This window comes from Dama dama, chromosome 9, assembly GCF_033118175.1.
Source record: "Dama dama isolate Ldn47 chromosome 9, ASM3311817v1, whole genome shotgun sequence".
In the NCBI taxonomy this organism is placed as follows: Eukaryota; Metazoa; Chordata; class Mammalia; order Artiodactyla; family Cervidae; genus Dama; species Dama dama.
Window position 1 is genome coordinate 44991492 of NC_083689.1, and position 19028 is coordinate 45010519.

Sequence of the window (19028 nt, forward strand, 5' to 3'; positions counted from 1 at the left end):
AGCAAGACCTTATGGTCTTTCACCATCCCCCCAATGTCCTCAGCTTGACTTCTTCTGTGGAAAAATTTTAGTCAAAAATAAGTTTAAGCAGAGAAATGAGAAAATGCAGGATTAAAGGAAAAGAGTCCAACAAGAATAAGTAATTTAGTTTAGTCATTAAGCAAAGTTAGTCTTTTAATTCCTCCTCAAGAGCTATAAATAAATTCTGAACACACCCTTTGAGCTAGATACTGAAACTTTCATCATGTGAAAGAAGTTAACTAGTTGATAGCCAGACTATAGCCAAGACATAATCTGACATAATTCTTGGAATTTACTTCAAGGAAATGGGAACAAACCAACCCTGAAAATGAAGACTAACTTTACTTAAAACCATCACTTCATGGCAAATAGATGGGGAAACAATGGAAACTGGTTGACTTTATTTTGGGGGGGCTCCAAAATCACTGAAGATGGTGATTGCAGCCATGAAATTAAAAGATGCTTACTCTTTGGAAGGAAAGTTATGACCAACCTAGACAGCATATTAAAAAGCAGAGACATTACTTTGCCAACAATGGTCTATCTAGTCAAGGCTATGGTTTTTCCAGTGGTCATGTATGGATATGAGAGTTGGACTATAAAGAAGCTGAGTGCAGAAGAATTGATGCTTTTGAACTGTGGTGTTGGAGAAGACTCTTGAGAGTCCCTTGGACTGCAAGGAGGTCCAACCAGTCCATCCTAAAGGAGATCAGTCCTGGGTGTTCATTGGAAGGACTGATGTTGAAGCTGAAACTCCAATACTTTGGCCACCTGATGTGAAGAACTGACTCGTTGGAAAAGACCCTGATGCTGGGAAAGATTGAGGGCAGGAGGAGAAGGGGACAACAGAGGATGAGATGGTTGGATGGCATCATTGACACAATGGACATGGGTTTAGGTGGACTCTGGGAGTTGGTGATGGACAGGGAGGCCTGGCATGCTGCGGTTCATGGGGTTGCAAAGAGTTGGACACGACTGAGCGACTGAACTGAACTGAACTACTTAAAACAATCAAGATGACACTGATCACACTACTGCATGACCAATTTCAAGATGACTGTCAGAGCTGACTGTTGTTTCTGCATGTAGCCCCTTCCCTCTGTCAATAAAAGCTAGTACTCCCTGATTGTGAGGGTGAAAGTTGGCCTTTGGATAGGAGTCCTCCCTCCCCCACCCCCATTTCTGGTATCCAAAATGAAGCAAATTTTCCTTTCTACCAACCTTGCCTCTTTAGTGGCTTTTGAGTGGTAAATAGCTGGACCCCACTTTCAGTCACAATATTACAAGTGAAAATACACAAGCACATTTCATATTGGTGAAAGGCATCCACCTACATTTGCAGTAGCTCAACATTAGCTAACACAAGTATATACAGAAGAAACAATGAAAAGCTATCCTATGATCAAAAAGCCAAAGTTAACCTAACGAATCTGTAGAGAATGCAGAAGCCAAACATGCAAGAAAAGGCTTAATTTTTGACACTAATATTGAAACAAAATAAGATAAATACTAACAGAACAATATTTTTAAAGTGGGATAATTATCATATCAAATCAGAATTCTATATCAAGCATCAATGTTGCCCCAAGTAAAGATGTCTTTAAAAACTTAAAGTGAAATATTTCATTGTTAACTGCTTTAAATTAGACAAAATACGAGAGTGACATATTAAGCTCCAAGAAAAATAACCCCAGATTGAAAATTAGGAATGTGCAATGGAAAGAGGAGGAAAGGAAGCAATGATTAGGAAATAAATATCATTTAATTTTGTTTTATAAAGAACTACTTACATCTCTGGTAAAGAGTCAGAAATGATTTACTGACTAAACAGCAGTGACAGATAACATCCCATGGAAATTAAAATATAGATAGATTGCAGAAATAATAAAATACTCAAGAATGTGTAATGGAATTGAAAATGTTCTAAGGTTTTAGACTTTGGGAAAGGTGGTGAAAGTATTAGACTTTAAGTGTATTAGACCCTTAAGTGAAAGATTCATAATTTAATCACCAATGTAATTACATGCAGATTTGTATATGATTAAGATTAGCAAATTGATTAGGGAATCCTGCAATAAAAGTGAAGTAAAAAGAGTAAAGAGACTATTTAGTTCAAAGGGTGAGGAAAAAACGATATGGTTGTGATCATTTCAAATATCAATATTTAGGTTAAATGTAAATGCACAAAACACTAATTTTGTTGTAGTGGCTGTATGATATAGATATTATAGTCTTGTCAATAAGACTTTTGGCATTTTTTATCAAAAAACTTTAAAGAGTCTCTATTTTTTCCTACAAAAGCATAACTTAGCTGAAAAAATAATTTTTTAAAGAAACATTGGTATATTTTTTTTTTTTCATTTATTTTTATTAGTTGGAGGCTAATTACTTTACAATATTGTAGTGGGTTTTGTCATATATTGACATGAATCAGCCATGCAGTTACATGTATTCCCCATCCCGATCCCCCCTCCCACCTCCCACCTCCCTCTCCACCCGATTCCTCTGGGTCTTCCCAGTGCACCAGGCCCGAGCACTTGTCTCATGCATCCAATCTGGGCTGGTGATCTGTTTCACTATAGATAATATACATGTTTCAATGCTGTTCTCTTGAAACATCCCACCCTTGCCTTCTCCCACAGAGTTCAAAAGTCTGTTCTGTACATCTGTGTCTCTTTTTCTGTTTTGCATATAGGGTTATCATTACCATCTTTCTAAATTCCGTATATATGTGTTAGTATGCTGTAATGTTCTTTATCTTTCTGGCTTACTTCACTCTATATAATGCGCTCCAGGTTCATCCACCTCATTAGAACTGATTCAAATGAATTCTTTTTAATGGCTGAGTAATATTCGATGGTGTATATGTACCACAGCTTCCTTGTCCATTCATCTGCTGATGGACATCTAGGTTGCTTCCATGTCCTGGCTATTATAAACAGTGCTGCGATGAACATTGGGGTTCACGTGTCTCTTTCAGATCTGGTTTCCTCAGTGTGTATGCCCAGAAGTGGGATTGCTGGGTCATATGACAGTTACATTTCCAGTTTTTTAAGAAATCTCCACACTGTTTTCCATAGTGGCTGTGCTAGTTTGCATTCCCACCAACAGTGTAAGAGGGTTCCCTTTTCTCCACACCCTCTCCAGCATTTATTGCTTGTAGACTTTTGGACAGCAGACATCCTGACTGGCATGTAATGGTACCTCATTGTGGTTTTGATTTGCATTTCTCTGATGATGAGTGATGTGGAGCATCTTTTCATGTGTTTGTTAGCCATCTGTATGTCTTCTTTGGAGAAATGTCTGTTTAGTTCTTTGGCCCATTTTTTGATTGGGTCATTTATTTTTCTGAAATTGAGCTGCAGGAGTTGCTTGTATATTTTTGAGATTAGTCCTTTGTCTGTTTCTTCATTTGCTATTATTTTCTCCCAATCTGAGGACTGTATTTTCACCTTGCTTATAGTTTCCTTTGTAGTGCAAAATCTTTTAAGTTTCATTAGGTCCCATTTGTTTATTTTTGCTTTTATTTCCAATATTCTGGGAGGTGGGTCATAGAGGATCCTGCTGTGATTCATGTCGGAGAGTGTTTTGCCTATGTTCTCCTCTAGGAGTTTTATAGTTTCTGGTCTTACATTTAGATCTTTAATCCATTTTGAGTTTATTTGTGTGTATGGTGTTAGAAAGTGTTCTAGTTTCATTCTTTTACAAGTGGTTGACCAGGTTTCCCAGCACACTTGTTAAAGGGGTTGTCTTTTTTCCATTGTATATCCTTGCCTCCTTTGTCAAAGATAAGGTATCCATAGGTTCGTGGATTTATCTCTGTTTTTTATTCTGTTCCATTGATCTATATTTCTGTCTTTGTGCCAGTACCATACTGTCTTGATGACTGTGGCTTTGTAGTAGAGTCTGAAGTCAGGCGGGTTGATTCCTCCAGTTCCATTCTTCTTTCTCAAGATTGCTTCGGCTATTTGAGGTTTTTTGTATTTCCATACAAATTGAGAAATTCTTTGGTCTAGTTCTGTGAAAAATACCGTTGGTAGCTTCATAGGGATTGCATTGAATCCATAGATTACTTTGGGTAGTATAGCCATTTTGACAATATTGATTCTTCCAATCCATGAACACAGTATGTTTCTCCATCGGTTTGTGTCCTCTTTGATTTCTTTCATGAGTGTTTTATAGTTTTCTATGTATAGGTCTTTTGTTTCTTTAGGTAGATATACTCCTAAGTATTTTATTCTTTTTGTTGCAATGGTGAATGGTATTGTTTCCTTAATTTCTCTTTCTGTTTTCTCATTGTTAGTGTATAGGAATGCAAGGGATTTCTGTGTGTTAAATTTATATCCTGCAAGTTTACTATATTCATTGATTAGCTCTAGTAATTTTCTGGAAGAGTCTTTAGGGTTTTCTATGTAGAGGATCATGTCATCTGCAAACAGCGAGAGTTTCACTTCTTCTTTTCCTATCTGGATTCCTTTTACTTCTTCTTCTGCTCTGATTGCTGTGGCCAAAACTTCCAAAACTACGTTGAATAGTAGTGGTGAGAGTGGACACCCTTGTCTTGTTCCTGATTTCAGGGGAAATGCTTTCAATTTTTCACCATTGAGGGTGATGCTTGCTGTGGGTTTGTCATATATAGCTTTTATTATGTTGAGGTATGTTCCTTCTATTCCTGCTTTCTGGAGAGTTTTAATCATAAATGGGTGTTGGATTTTGTCAAAGGCTTTCTCTGCATCTATTGAGATAATCATATGGTTTTTATCTTTCAATTTGTTAATGTGGTGTATTACACTGATTGATTTGCGGATATTAAAGAATCCTTGCATTCCTGGGATAAAGCCCACTTGGTCATGGTGTATGATTTTTTTAATATGTTGTTGGATTCTGTTTGCTAGAATTTTGTTAAGGATTTTTGCATCTATGTTCATCAGTGATATTGGTCTGTAGTTTTCTTTTTTTGTGGCATCTTTGTCTGGTTTTGGAATTAGGGTGATGGTGGCCTCATAGAATGAGTTTGGAAGTTTAGCTTCTTCTGCAATTTTCTGGAAGAGTTTGAGTAAGATAGGTGTTAGCTCTTCTCTAAATTTTTGGTAGAATTCAGCTGTGAAGCCATCTGGTCCTGGGCTTTTGTTTGCTGGAAGATTTCTGATTACAGTTTCGATTTCCTTGCTTGTGATGGGTCTGTTAAGATCTTCTATTTCTTCCTGGTTCAGTTTTGGAAAGTTATACTTTTCTAAGAATTTGTCCATTTCTTCCAAGTTGTCCATTTTATTGGCATAGAGCTGCTGGTAGTAGTCTCTTATGATCCTTTGTATTTCAGTGTTGTCTGTTGTAATCTCTCCATTTTCATTTCTAATTTTGTTAATTTGGTTCTTCTCTCTTTGTTTCTTAATGAGTCTTGCTAATGGTTTGTCAATTTTGTTTATTTTTTCAAAAAACCAGCTTTTAGCTTTGTTGATTTTTGCTATGGTCTCTTCAGGTTTTTTTGCATTTATTTCTGCCCTAATTTTTAAGATTTCTTTCCTTCTGCTAACCCTGGGGTTCTTCATTTCTTCCATCTCTAATTGCTTTAGGTGTAGAGTTAGGTTATTTTTTTGACTGTTTTCTTGTTTCTTGAGATAAGCCTGTAATGCTATGAACCTTCCCCTTAGCACTGCTTTTACAGTGTCCCATAGGTTTTGGGTTGTTGTGTTTTCATTTTCATTCATTTCTATGCATATTTTGATTTCTTTTTTGATTTCTTCTATGATTTGTTGCTTATTCAGAAGTGTGTTATTTAGCCTCCATATGTTTGAATTTTTAACAATTTTTTTCCTGTAATTGAGATCTAATCTTACCACACTGTGGTCAGAAAAGATGACTGGAATGATTTCAATTTTTTTGAATTTTCCAAAACTAGATTTATGGCCCAGGATGTGATCTATTTTGGAGAAGGTTCCATGTGCACTTGAGAAAAAGGTGAAGTTGATTGTTTTAGTGTTAGTCTTCCAGTTTTAGTCTTCCAGTAGTCTCAAGACTTCTCCAACTATACAACACTGATAATAAAGCTTCTAGGTTAATGGTGAAAAGATTCTCCCCTGTGAGGGACACCCAGAGAGGTTCACAGAGTTACATGAAAAAGAGGAGAGGGAGGAGGGAGATAGAGATGAGCAGGAGAAGAAAATGGGGGACTCAAGAGGAGAGAGACAGATCTACACAGTTGTCTGTTCCCAAAGTGCTCTCCATAGCCCAGACACCCACAAAGATTCACAGAATTGGATTGGGAAGAGAAGGGGAAGGGAGGAAATAGAGGTGTTCTGAGGTAGAAAATGGAGAGTCAAAATTGGGAGAGAGTAATCAACACACTCCTGAATAAAAATGGGAACTGAATATCAGATTCTTAAGTGTCCAAAATTTATATCACATACTGAAAAACAAAGATTAAAAATCTAGAGTAGAGGTTAGACTCTTAAAAATACAATATTAAAAGCAAAAACAAAAACAAAAAAAATTTTAGAAATATATATGAAATTCGGTTTAAAAATAGGGCTTCTGTTTTTTTTTTTTTTTTTGCAAGGTTATAGTGAAATGAAAATGAAAATTAAGGAGTAGTAGAGGAGTAATAGAGGACTTTAAAAGGAAATAAGAACAAAAGGAAAAAAAAAAGAGAAAAAAATTTTTTTCCTAATTAAAAAAATCATAAAAATCTATGAAAATGAAAGTTAAGGAGTAATCGGGGAGTAATAGGGAATTTTAAAAGAAAATAAAAGAGAAAAAATAAAAAAAGAAAAGGAAAAAAAATTTTTTTTAATTAAAAAAAGTAAAAATATATCTAGGAATTTCTCTGGAGCTGTTGCGGTCAGTATGGGTTCGGTTCAGTTTCAGATAGCTCCTCGTTCCAGCTTACACTTCTCGATATCTACAGGCCCCTTCCAGTGTAGTCGGTGTTATCTACAGTGATTTTAATCTGTTGCACCGGTCCCTTCTGAAGCGGTTCCCTTTGTTTATTTGGCTTCTGTTTGCGGGTCTCTTCAGTGCCTAATTTCCACCCTGACACAGGCAGGCGGAGGTGGTTTCTTGTCAGGTTGCTAGTTCTGTCGCCCTGCGGGGAGGGCGGGGGGGCGCTGCTTTCCCCGTCTACGCTGCTGAGGCTCCCAGCTGCTCTATATGGAGTGTGCCCTGAGCTGCGCGCGGTTCCAGCCCTCGGGTGTTTCACAAAAAGCACGGACTCAGTTGCGCCTGCGTTTTGTGCCTTCCCCGCCCGAGCAGCTCAGGCAGCCAGGAGCTTCACGGGCGCACTCTCCCCGGGTGCGGCGCGCCTTCTCCCCTCTGCAGTTCCAGCCTCAGTTTCCACCCGCGCCAGTCGGGTGCATGAGCCTTCTTCCCTCTGCGTCCCCAGCCCCACTCCCCGCCTGCGCCAGTCGGGTGCATGCGCCCTGTGCCTCGCCACGACCCTCCCGGCGGATGTCGACCAACCAGAATCTCAGGAGGTCTTTGGTTAGAAACTGTAGGCGTGTTTGCAGTGTGGTAGGGGATGCGGTCCTTGGGGCCGACCCTGCCCCTTTCCCCTCCCCCCTGCCTCCTGCCCCCAGCGGGGCTGGGCCGGTCCACAGCCATCTGACTCCTCTGGACTTGCTGGGTCCCTTTGTTCTGTGAACGGCCGGCAGTGTGTTTGGGCCGGTTAATTTTCTCTCTCTCTTTTGCTGTCCCACAGTTTAAGCTGGTAACTCACAAAAGCTCCCTCCGATTGCCCTCAGGGCACTCAAGCCCGGTCCTTACCCTAAGCAATGCTGCCCTCTCCTCTCCGTTCCACCCCCCCACTTGCTAGTGGCGGATGCGGGCGTCTGGGGTACTTTTCTGCTGGGAGTTGCTTTTAGGCACGTAATCTGTGGGATTTATTTATTTTTCCCCTCCCAGTTAGGTTGCCCTCTGAGATTTAAAAACTTACCCCAGACCCGCCAGTGCGAGGGTTTCCTGGTGTTTGGAAACTTCCTCTATGAAGACTCCCTTCCCGGGACGGGTCTCCGTCCCTAGCTCTTTTGTCTCTCTTTTTATCTTTTATATTTTGTCCTACCTCCTTTCAAAGACAATGGGCTGCTTTTCTGGGTGCCTGATGACCCCAGCTAGCGATCAGAAGTTGTTTTGTGAAGTTTGCTCTGCGTTAAATTGTTCTTTCAATGAATTTGTAGGGGAGAAAGTGGTCTGCCCGGCCTATTCCTCCGCCATCTTGGCTCCTCTCCAGCTGAAAAGTTGTATATTAAGAAACTTCCATTCTTATTTTTGCAGAATGCATTCCATAGTGGCAGAAAAAGGAGACATAAAATATTGACTAAAATCGTGACATAAACTCTAAGTAACACTCCCCACGTACAAACATATTACATTTTTTCATCTAGGACATTATGCAAATATCAGTAGCCCCATATTTTTTTCTTTTAGAATCTCTTCAATCTCATTAATCTAAAATAGGGTGTGTCTCTGGGTTATCCACCCATCAGATTATCCACTCTGTTAGTCTATAAAAGGGTAATCAAAGGCAGAAGTCACTGCTATCTCCAGCAAGTTACTGGTTGCCTTCATCTCAGGTGTGGGTCACAGGACAGCTATTAGAACTGGGAGAACCAGCATTCACAAATCAGACTGTTCTGGTAAGTGTTGCATTTTTATTGATAGCAAGAATGTCCTTTTGTATCCTTTTTTCTTTGGTAAAATCTCTTCTTGAGTTAGCGGATTTTACTCTTAAAACAAGAAGTTACCTTACTGAAGTTATTTCCTTGGTGTTAGTACTATGAAGGTGGAGAAGGCAATGACAACACACTCCAGTACTCTTGCCTGGGAAATCCCATGGACGGAGGAGCCTGGTAGGCTGCAGTCCATGGGGTCACGAAGAGTCAGACACGACTGAGCGACTTCACTTTCACTTTTCACTTTCATGCATAGGAGAAGGAAATGGCAACCCACTCCAGTGTTCTTGCCTGGAGAATCCCAGTGATGGAAGAGCCTGGTAGGCTGCCATCTATGTGGTCGCACAGAGTCAGACATGACTGAAGCAACTTAGCAGCAGCAGCAGTATTAAGAAATAGTTTTATATACCTTTGTATATGAAACTTTCTTGGGACAATAGTCCAGATTTTAGTTTTTAAATTTTTATTTATTTATGATTCACGGTTTTACATACCTTTGTATATGAAACTTTCTTGGGAATTACAGTCCAGATTTTACATTTTAATTTTCATTTATGACTGTGCTGGCTCTTCATTACTTCCAGGCTTTCTCTAGTTGCAGTGCATGTGCTTTTCTTGTTGCAGAGCATGGGGTCTAGGGTATGTGGGATTCAGTAGTTGTAGCTCAAGGGCTCTAGAGTGTGGGCTCAGTTGCTCCATGGCATGAGGAATCCTCCCAGGCTATGGATCAAACCTGTGCATTGGCAGGAGTATTCATAACCCTTGGACCACCAGGCAAGCCCCAACATTTTAGTTTTTAAAATCAGCGTCCCTGGTAAGCAACATAGTGTTTATCCCTGTGTTGCAGAAATTGTTCTCTTTATCGTAAAATTCCTTAGTCACAATGTGGGTTTTTTTCCCATTTTTTCCTTCTTCCCTTTATTTTTTGGTATCTTAGTTCCCCAACCAGGGATTGAATCCAGGCCACAGCAGTAAAAGTGAGGCCTAAACACTGGACTCCCAGGGAACTCTACCCCCATCCTTTTTTTTCTTTGCTCAGATATCAGGAGTCAGCCTTCCCATAATCTCATCATCATCTCAAATTGTAGTTAATTCTCCCTCCCTTTTGCCTTTCTTACTGCTCTTGCTCTATGTCTCCTATCTCTGGATTGGCCTGTTTGTCAGAATCCTTATTCATACCTAATACTAGAGTAGACATTCTTTAGTCTATTAACACTTTTATCTCATCAGGATTAAAATAAATTGGAGCAGTAACATAAGTGGGATTATGAATCCTGGGTTTTAGTCCACAACTTGGCATATATTAGGTGCTCTGTAAACGAGAGGATCAAGTGACTTTCCCTCCAGACTCAAACATCTTGAGTGTTTTAAGAGGTAGTGTTAATAATTATGGCAGGACAGGAATGGAATTTGATTTTTTTTTCTCCCCTTAAAAATAACATGTGGATAGAAATTTAAAAGAAAGGGTGTACTGATTAGCTTTACATCTTAAACAGGCTTATTGTGGCTAGAGTCTTAAAATGGATTACACAGAGAAAAATGATTTGTAAAGAAATGATTGCAGTCCACCACAAGAGATTATCAGTGCTTAACTATAGTGAATTTATTTGAAACGTGGAAAAAATTTTTCTTTTTTGGTGTGAATAGTTTTCTTTCAAAATTCTGAGCATTTCCTAAGAACTAAACATATTGATGTTGCTATATGTCAGTGTTAAACATTAAAGTCTAGATCAATCTTGTCTTCATTGGATATCCAATTTAGTGAGAAAAACAATAGGAAATAAAAGATAGTAATATATGTACAATCTAAAATTGGAAAAAAATAATAGAAAATGTAATATTAATTTGGATTCCTGAATCAGGAAAAGTCACTCATGTAAATGATGTCTTGCAGGAAAATTGAAAGGTGCTCAAGAATTTCAAAGGGTGCCACCAGATCGTTGTGAAGGTGCTCTTAGAAGGTGTTCCTGGAGCAGTGGAGGTTCTCCCCTCAGATCCGGGGTGAGTTAAGTTCTAGTTTCTTGTTACCTCAGCATTGTGAACAGTCAGGTTGCTGAGCTTTCCCAGAGATCTCCCTCATCTCCCTCACCTTCCCTCACCAGGAAAATGGCTGAAATGATGGAGTCCGAGATTGAGCAAAGCTTCCAAACTGTTACTTGGAAGAAAAAGAAGGAACAAGAACAATTCCGTAAACTCTTTATTGGCGGCTTGAGCTCTGAAACCACAGAAGAAAGTCTGAGGAACTACTACAAGCAGTGGGGAAAGCTTATAAGCTGTGAGATCATAAGAGACCATGCAAGCAAAAGATCAAGAGGATTTGGTTTTGTCACCTTTTCGTCCATGGCTGAAGTGGATGCTGCCATGGCTGCCAGACCTCATTCTATTGATGGGAAAACAATTGCCCCCAAACGTGCTGTCCCAAGAGAGGAATCTGGACAGCCAGGGGTTTTCCTGACTGTGAAGAACCTGTTTGTTGGTGGAATTAAAGATACCGAGGAACATCATCTTAGAGATTACTTTGAGAAATATGGAAAAATCGATGCCATTGAGATAGTTACTGATAGAGAGTCTGGAAGAAAAAAAGGGTTTGGATTTGTGACTTTTGATGACTATGATCCTGTGGATAAGATTGTGTTGCAGAAAAATCATACCATCAATGGCCATCATGCAGAAGTAAGAAAGGCCTTTTCTCGACCTAAAATGCAACAAGTCCAGAGTTCTAGAAGTGGAAGGAAAGGCAAAGCTGGTTTTGGAGATTCTCCTGGTAATGATGGAAATGTTGGACCAGGGTCAGGACGAGGAAGTAGCTTGGGAGGACGATCTGATGGATTAAGAAGTGGTCGGTGGACTTGGTCGTGGTTATAATAGATGTGGTGGATGACCAGGAAGTGGCAATTTGGGAGTTAGCCCTGGTTATGGAGGAGGAAAAGGAGCTTATGGTGGTGGAGGACTTGGATATGGATAGACAAGAGGATCTTTAGCTTCCTATTTTACGTGGACTTGACTGTATAAAGAGGGGATAAGAGCCCAGAGGTAACAGGGCAGCTTTAGGTTATCCAAATAATTAGTGACTTTAAGGAAACTCTTCTCTCAGTCATGCCATGACTGTGGCAGTGAGGTAGCAGAAGACACCAGGACAGATGCAGAGAGTCATTTGTGAATGGATTGGTTTACTTAAGAACATCACCTTACTATGGAGGAAAGAATGAAAAAAAAAATTGCTTTTGAGACAGTTTCCCAACTTTTTGTTCTTTCAAGTAAGAGGATAGAAGAATCCCTTCTTTGATAACATTAAAACTGTTTTCTAGGATCATGGTATGAGACATTTAAAAAACTGAAGTGTCTTGTATTAAGTTGTTGTACATTTATGATTTAATAAAGACTTCTAAAGGAAAAACAGCTATTAGTTCTCTTTCAGTGATGTTTTTGCATTTTTATTCTTTCTTTTAAATAAATATTTCTTCATTTTATGAGGCCATTGACATACAGCACCATATATTTAAATATGTAGCACAATCATATGATTTATATGTATTGTAAACTGATTACTACAGAACTTAATAGCATTTATCTCATACTGTAACTTTTTTCTTATGATAATCCTTAACTTTCAGTGTTAAGTATGGTCTTCATGTACATTATTTCTTTTGTGTTTATCTTAATACTGAATTTTTGTATTTTTTTAGTTGAAGTATGATTGCTTTACAGAATTTTTTACAGAAATTAACAGAATTTTCTGTCAAACATTAACATGAATCAGCCATAGGTATACATAAGTTCCCTGCCACTTGACCCTCCCTCCCATCTCCCCCCACATCCCACTCCTCTAGGTTGATACAGAGCCCCTGTTTGAGTTCCCTGAGTCATACAGAAAATTCCTATTGGCTATCTAATTTACATATGGTAATGTATGTTTCCATGTTACTCTCTCCATACATCCCACCCTCTCCTCCCCCCACCTGTGTCCATAAGTCTGTTCCCTATGTCTGTTTCTTCATTGTTGACCTGCAAATAAATTCATTAGTATCATCTTTCTAGATTCCATATATGTGTTAATATATGATATTTATCTTTCTCTTTCTGTATTACTTCACTCTGTATAATAGGCTCTAGATTCATCCATCTCGTTAGAGCTGACTCAAATGAAATGCATTCCTTTTTATGGCTGAGGAATATTCCATTGTGTATATGTACCACAGTTTCTTTATCCCTTCATCTGTCGATGGACGTCCAGGCTGCTTCCATGTTCTAGCTATTGTAAATAATGCTGCAATGAACATTGCAGTACATGTGTCCTTTTCAATCATGGCTTCCTCAGGTTGTGCCTAGTAGTGGGATTTCTGGGTGATATGATGACTTTATTCCTAGTGGAATCTCCATACTATCATCTATAGTGGCTGTATCAATTTGCATTTCCACCATGTATCTTTTTCAATTTTGGTTATTCTCAGGTTATATGCCTAGTAGTGGGATTGCTGGGTCATATGGTGGTTTTGTTCCTAGTCATTTAAGGAATCTCCATACTATCTTCCATAGTGGCTGTATCAATTTACATTTCCACCAACAGTGAAAGAGGGTTGCTTTTTCTGCACACCCTCTCCATTTATTATTTGTAGACTTTTTAATGATGGCCATTCTGACAGATATGAGGTGATCTCATTGCAGTTTTGATTAGCATTTCGTTAATAATGAGCAATGTTGAGCATCCTTTCATGTTTGTTAGCCAACTGTATGTTTTCTTTGGAGAAATGTCTAAGTCTTTTTTCCACTTTTTGATTGGATAAGTCTTTTTCTGGTATGGAGTGGTGAGCTGGTTGTATATTTTGGAAATTCTATGTCAGTTGCTTCATTTATTTTTTTTCCCATCATAAGGGTTGTCTTTTCACCTTGCTTATAGTTTCCTTCACTGTCCAAAAGCTTTTAAGTTTAATTAGGTCCCACTTGTTTAATTTTGTTTTTATTTCCATTACTTGAGGAGGTGGGTCATAGACAGTCTTGCTTTGATTTATGAGTGTTCTGCCCATGTTTTCCCCTAAGAGTTTTATAGTTTCTGGTCTTACATTTAGGTCTTTAATCCATTTTGAGTTTATCTTTGTGTATGGTGTTAGGAAGTGTTCTAACTTCGTTCTTTTACATATAGTTGTACAGTTTTCCCAGCACCACATATTGAAGGGGCTATCTTTGCCCCACTGTATATTCATGCCTCCTTTGTCAAAAATAAGATACCCATAGGTGTGTGGGTTTATTTCTGGGCTCTTTTTCCATTGATTTATATTTATATTTTTCTGCCAGTATCCCACAAATTTGCTAAATTCACTGATTAGCTGTAGTAATTTTCTGATAGTATCCTTAGGATTATGTATAGTGTCATGTCATCTGCAAACAGTGAGAGTTTTAATTCTTTTCCAATATGGATTCCTTTTATTTCTTTTGCTTCTCTGATTCCCATAGCTAGGACTTCCAAAACTGTGTTAATAATAGTGGTGAGAGTGAACACATTTGTCTTGTTCCTGATCTTAGAATGCTTTCAGTTTTTAACCATTGAGAATAAAGATTGCTGCAAGCTTATCATATATCAGCTCAGTTCAGTTGCTCAGTCGAGTCCGACTCTTTGCGACCCCATGGATTGCAGCACACCAGGCTTCCCTGTCCATCACAAACTCCCGGAGCTTACTCAAACTCATGTCCATCCAGTCAGTGATGCCATCCAACCATCTCATCGTCTGTCATCCCCTTCTCCTCCTGCCTTCAATCTTTCCCAGCATGAGGGTCTTTTCCAGTAAGTTATTTCTTCACGTCAGGTGGCCAAAGTATTGGAGTTTCAGCTTCCGCATCTGTCCTTCCAATGAGTATTCAGGACTTATTTCCTTTAGTATGGACTGGTTGGATCTCCTTGCAGTCCAAAGGACTCTCAAGAGTCTTCAACATCACAGTTCAAAAGCGTCAATTCTTTGGTGCTCAGCTTTCTTTATAATCCAACTCACATTCTTACATGACTACTGAAAAAACCATAGCTCTGACTAGATGGACCTTTGTTGGCAAAGTAATGTCTCTGCTTTTTAATATGCTGTCTAGATTGGTCATATCTTTTCTTCCAAGGAGTAAAGTCCATATATGATATGTTGAGGTAGGTTCCTTCTATGCCCGTTTTTTGAAGAGTTTTTATCATAAAAGCTCTTTTTATGAGTCAAAGTCTTTTTCTTCATCTATTATGATTTTTATCTTTCAATATGTTAATACAGTGTATCACATTGATTTTGTGTATATTGAAGAATATTTACATCCCTGGAATAAACCCAATCTTATCATGGTGTATGAGCTTTTTAATGTGCTGTTGAATTTTTGTTTGCTAGAATTTTGCTCAAGATTTTTGCAGATGTGTTCGTCAGTGGTATTGGCCTGTAGTTTTCTTTTTTTTGTGTTGTCTTTTTCCGGTTTTAGTATCAGGGTAATTATGGCCTCATAGAATGAGTTTGGAAGTGTTTCTTCCTCTGCAATGTTTTGAAAGAGCTTTAGAAGGATAGACATTAGCTCTTCTCTAAATGTTTAATAGAATTCACCTGTGAAGCCATCTGGTCCTGGGCTTTTGTTTTTAAGAAGATTTTTGATCACAGTTTTTATTTCAGTGCTTGTAATCGAGTTGTTCAAAATTTCTATTTCTATCTGGTTCAGTCTTGGAAGATTGAACTTTTCTAAGAATCTGTCCATTTCTTCCAGATTATCCATTTTATTGCCATACAGTTGCTCATAGTAGCCTTTTATACACCTTTGTATTTCTGCATTGTCTTTTGTAACCTCTCCTTTTTCATTTATAATTTTGTTGATTTGATTCTTTTCTCATTTTTTCTTGATGAGTCTGGCTAAAAAGACTTATCAATTTTGTTTATCTTCTCAAAGAACCAGCTTTTAGTTTTATTAATCTTTGCTATTTTTTTTTTTTTCATTTCTTTTTCATTTATTTCCTGCTCTGATCTTTATGATTTCTTTCCTTCTGCTAACTTTGGGGTTTTGTTCTTCTTTTTCCAGCTGTTTTAAGTGTAAAGTTAGGTTGTCTATTCAATGTTTTTCTTATTTCTTAAGGTAGGATTGTATTACTGAACTTCCCTCTTAGAACTGCTTTTGCTGCATCCCATAGGTTTTGAGTTGTTGTGTTTTCATTGTCATTTGTTTCTGGAAATTTTCTTGATTTCCCTTTTTATTTCTTCAGTAATCTGTTGGTTATTTAGAAACATATTGTTTAATCTCCATGTGTTTGTGTTTTTTAGTCTTTTTGTTGTAGCTGATATCTAATCTCATAGTGTCATCATCAGGAAAGATGCTTGATATGATTTCAATCTTCTTAAATTTACTGAAAGTTGATTTGTGACCCAAGATGTAGTCTATCCTGGAGAATGTTCCATGTGCACTTGAGAAAAAGATGTATTCTGCGTTTGGATGGAATGTCCTGAAGATATCAATGAGATCCATCTGGTCTAATGTGTCATTTAAGACTTGTACTTCCTTATTAATTTTCTGTTTTGATGATCTGTCCTTTGGTATAAGAGGGGTGTTAAAGTCTCCTACTACTATTGTGTTACTGTGAATTTCTCAATTTATGTCTGTTAGTGTTTGCCTTATCTATCAAGTTACCCTATGTTAGGTGCATAGATATTTACAATTGCTATGTCTTCCTCTTGAATTGACCCCTTATCATTACATAGTGTCCTTCCTTATCTCTTGTAGTATTCTTTAAGGTCTATTTTGTCTGATATGAGGATTGCTACTCCAGCTTTCTTTTGACTTTCACTTCCATGGAATATTTTTTCATCCTCTCATTTTCAGTCTATATGTGTCTTTAGGTCTGAAGTGGGTTTTTTGTAGACAGCATATATATGGGTATTGTTGTTGTATCCATTCAACCAGTCTATGTCAGTCTATGTCTTTTGATTGAAGCATTTAATCCATTTATATTTAAAGTAATTATTGATATATATGTTCCTATTGCCATTTTCTTAATTGTTTGGGATTTGTTTTTGTAGATCTTTTCCTTCTCTTGTATTTCCTGAATATATAAGTCCCTTAACATTTGTTTAAAGCTGGTTTGATGGTAGTAAATTTTCTTAACTTTTGCTTGTCTGTAAAGCTTGATTTCTCCATCAAGTTTGAATGAGATGCCTGCCAGGTAGAATAATCTTGGTTGTAGGTTTTTCTCTTTCAGTATTTTAAATATGTCCTGCCATTCCCTTCTGGCCTGCAGAGTTTCTGCTGAAAGATCACTGTTAAACATAGGGCTTTCCCTTGTATGTTACTTGTTGTTTTTCTCTTGCTGCTTTCAATATTCTTTCTTTGTGCTAAATATTTGTTAGTTTGATTAGTATGTATCTTGGCATGTTTCTTCTTTCTTTTATAATATATGGGACTCTGCACTTCTTGGACTTGATTGACTATTTCCTTCCCCATGTTGGGGAAATCTTCAATTGCAATATCTTTAAAAATTTTCTCATACACTTTTTCTCTTTTTCTTCTGGGACCCCTATAATGTGAATGTCGGTGCATTTAATATTGTCCCAGAGGTCTCTGAGAATGTCCTCAGTTCTTTTCATTCTTTTTCCTTTATTCTGTTCTTCAGCAGTTATTTCCACCATTCTACCTTCCAGCTCACTGATCCATTCTTCTGCTTCAGATATTGTGCTATTGATTCCTTCTAGAGTGTTTTTAATTTCAGTAATTGTGTTGCTTGTCTCTGTATGTTTATTCTTTCACTCTTCTAGGCCTTGTTCATTGATTCTTTCACTTTCTACATTCTATTTTCAAGGTTATGGATCATCTTTACTATAATTATTCTAAATTCTTTTTCAGGTGGGTTGCCTATTTTCTCTTCATTTATTTGGACTTGTGTGTTTTTAGGTTGTTCCTTCATTTGTGCAGTATTTCTCTGCCTTTCCTTTTTTTTTTAAACTTATTGTGTTTGATGTCTCCTTTTCCCAGTTATCTGTTCTCTCAAACACAAATCTCCCTCCTTCCATTCCTTCTTTTATTCTTCCTTCATTTCTTTCATCCATCCAAATAATCGTTCACTTGTTTGTCCTTCTTTTATTCTGTACTTCCATTCATCTCTCAACTTTTCTTCCTGGTATTTATTCTTCTTTCCTCCTCTTTGACTCTCCTTATGTCCACTCTTCCTTCATCAGTCCAGGTATCCCATCTGTCTGTCCATATTTCTCTTTCTCCATCTATCTGTCCTCTTTGTTTAGTCTCTCTTGTTTACCCACTCACACTCTCTTGGATTCACTTCATTCATTGTGTGACTAGGAGGCTTGCTCTACTCACAAAATCACTCCTACTCACACAATCACTCCTTACCCTCACTCTGATTAGTGGCACACCGTTAAATGGTTGTCCTTGGACAAATTTCTAGAACTCAGGTGAGCCTGGGGGGGCTTTCTTCCATTCTATGGGGGACTTGGTTTTTCAGTTTGAAAATGAAATTATTTTTTTTTCTTTTGGAATCTGGTTCATTTAGTACCATATTTAAGAAGCCAAAAGGTCATGAAGATTTACTTATATATATATATATTTTTCCCCCAAAGGGTTTATATTTTTATCATTGAATTTAGGTCTTTATTTTCAGTTAATTTTTGTGTAAGTTGTGAGTTACAACTTGGGGGACCAAGTTCTTTTTTTTTTTTTTTACACATGGATATCTACTTGTTGCAGTGCTTTTTGTTAAATAGTCTATTCTTTCCCTGCTGTCTTGGAACTTCTGTTGAAAATAAATTGCCTATAAATGTGTGTTTGTTTTTAGACAAAAAAATCCTACTCCATTGATCTAAATGTCTACCTTTATGCAAGTGTGTTGGGAAGATCCCCTGGAGAACAGAAAGGCTACCCACTCCAGTATTCTGGCCTGGAGAATTCCATGGACTATACAGTCCATGGGGTCACAAAGAGTCAGACATGACTGAGCAACTTTCACTTCACTTTATGCAAGTGGAATGCTCTTTTGATATCTATAGTTTTTTAGCAATTTTTATAATTGGGAAGTGGAATTTTCCAAGTTTATTATTTCTGCTTTTTGGTTTGGCTTTTCAAAGTACTTTGCAATGCTATATGAATTTTAGGATCAGCTTCCAAATTTCTATAGAAGAGCCAGCTGCAATTTTGACAAAGATTGTATTTAATCTGTAAATTAAGGTAAGCAGTGTTTCCATCCTAATAATATTAAATCTTTGATTTATGAATATGAGATGCATTTCTGTTTGTTTAAGGTCTTTCTAAAATTTTTCAACAAAGTTTTGTAGTTTTCAGTGTACAAATCATAACAGTAGTTTTGTTCAATTTCTCCCCAAATGCTTGATATTTTAT

The 19028-nt window shown here is 37.7% G+C and overlaps 1 pseudogene; it reads left to right on the forward strand.

Annotated features, from left to right (window-relative positions):
• The first annotated feature begins 10790 nt into the window (after nucleotides 1-10790).
• LOC133062868 (heterogeneous nuclear ribonucleoproteins A2/B1-like) lies at nucleotides 10791-11649 on the forward strand (annotated as a pseudogene).
• Nucleotides 11650-19028: the final 7379 nt, after the last annotated feature.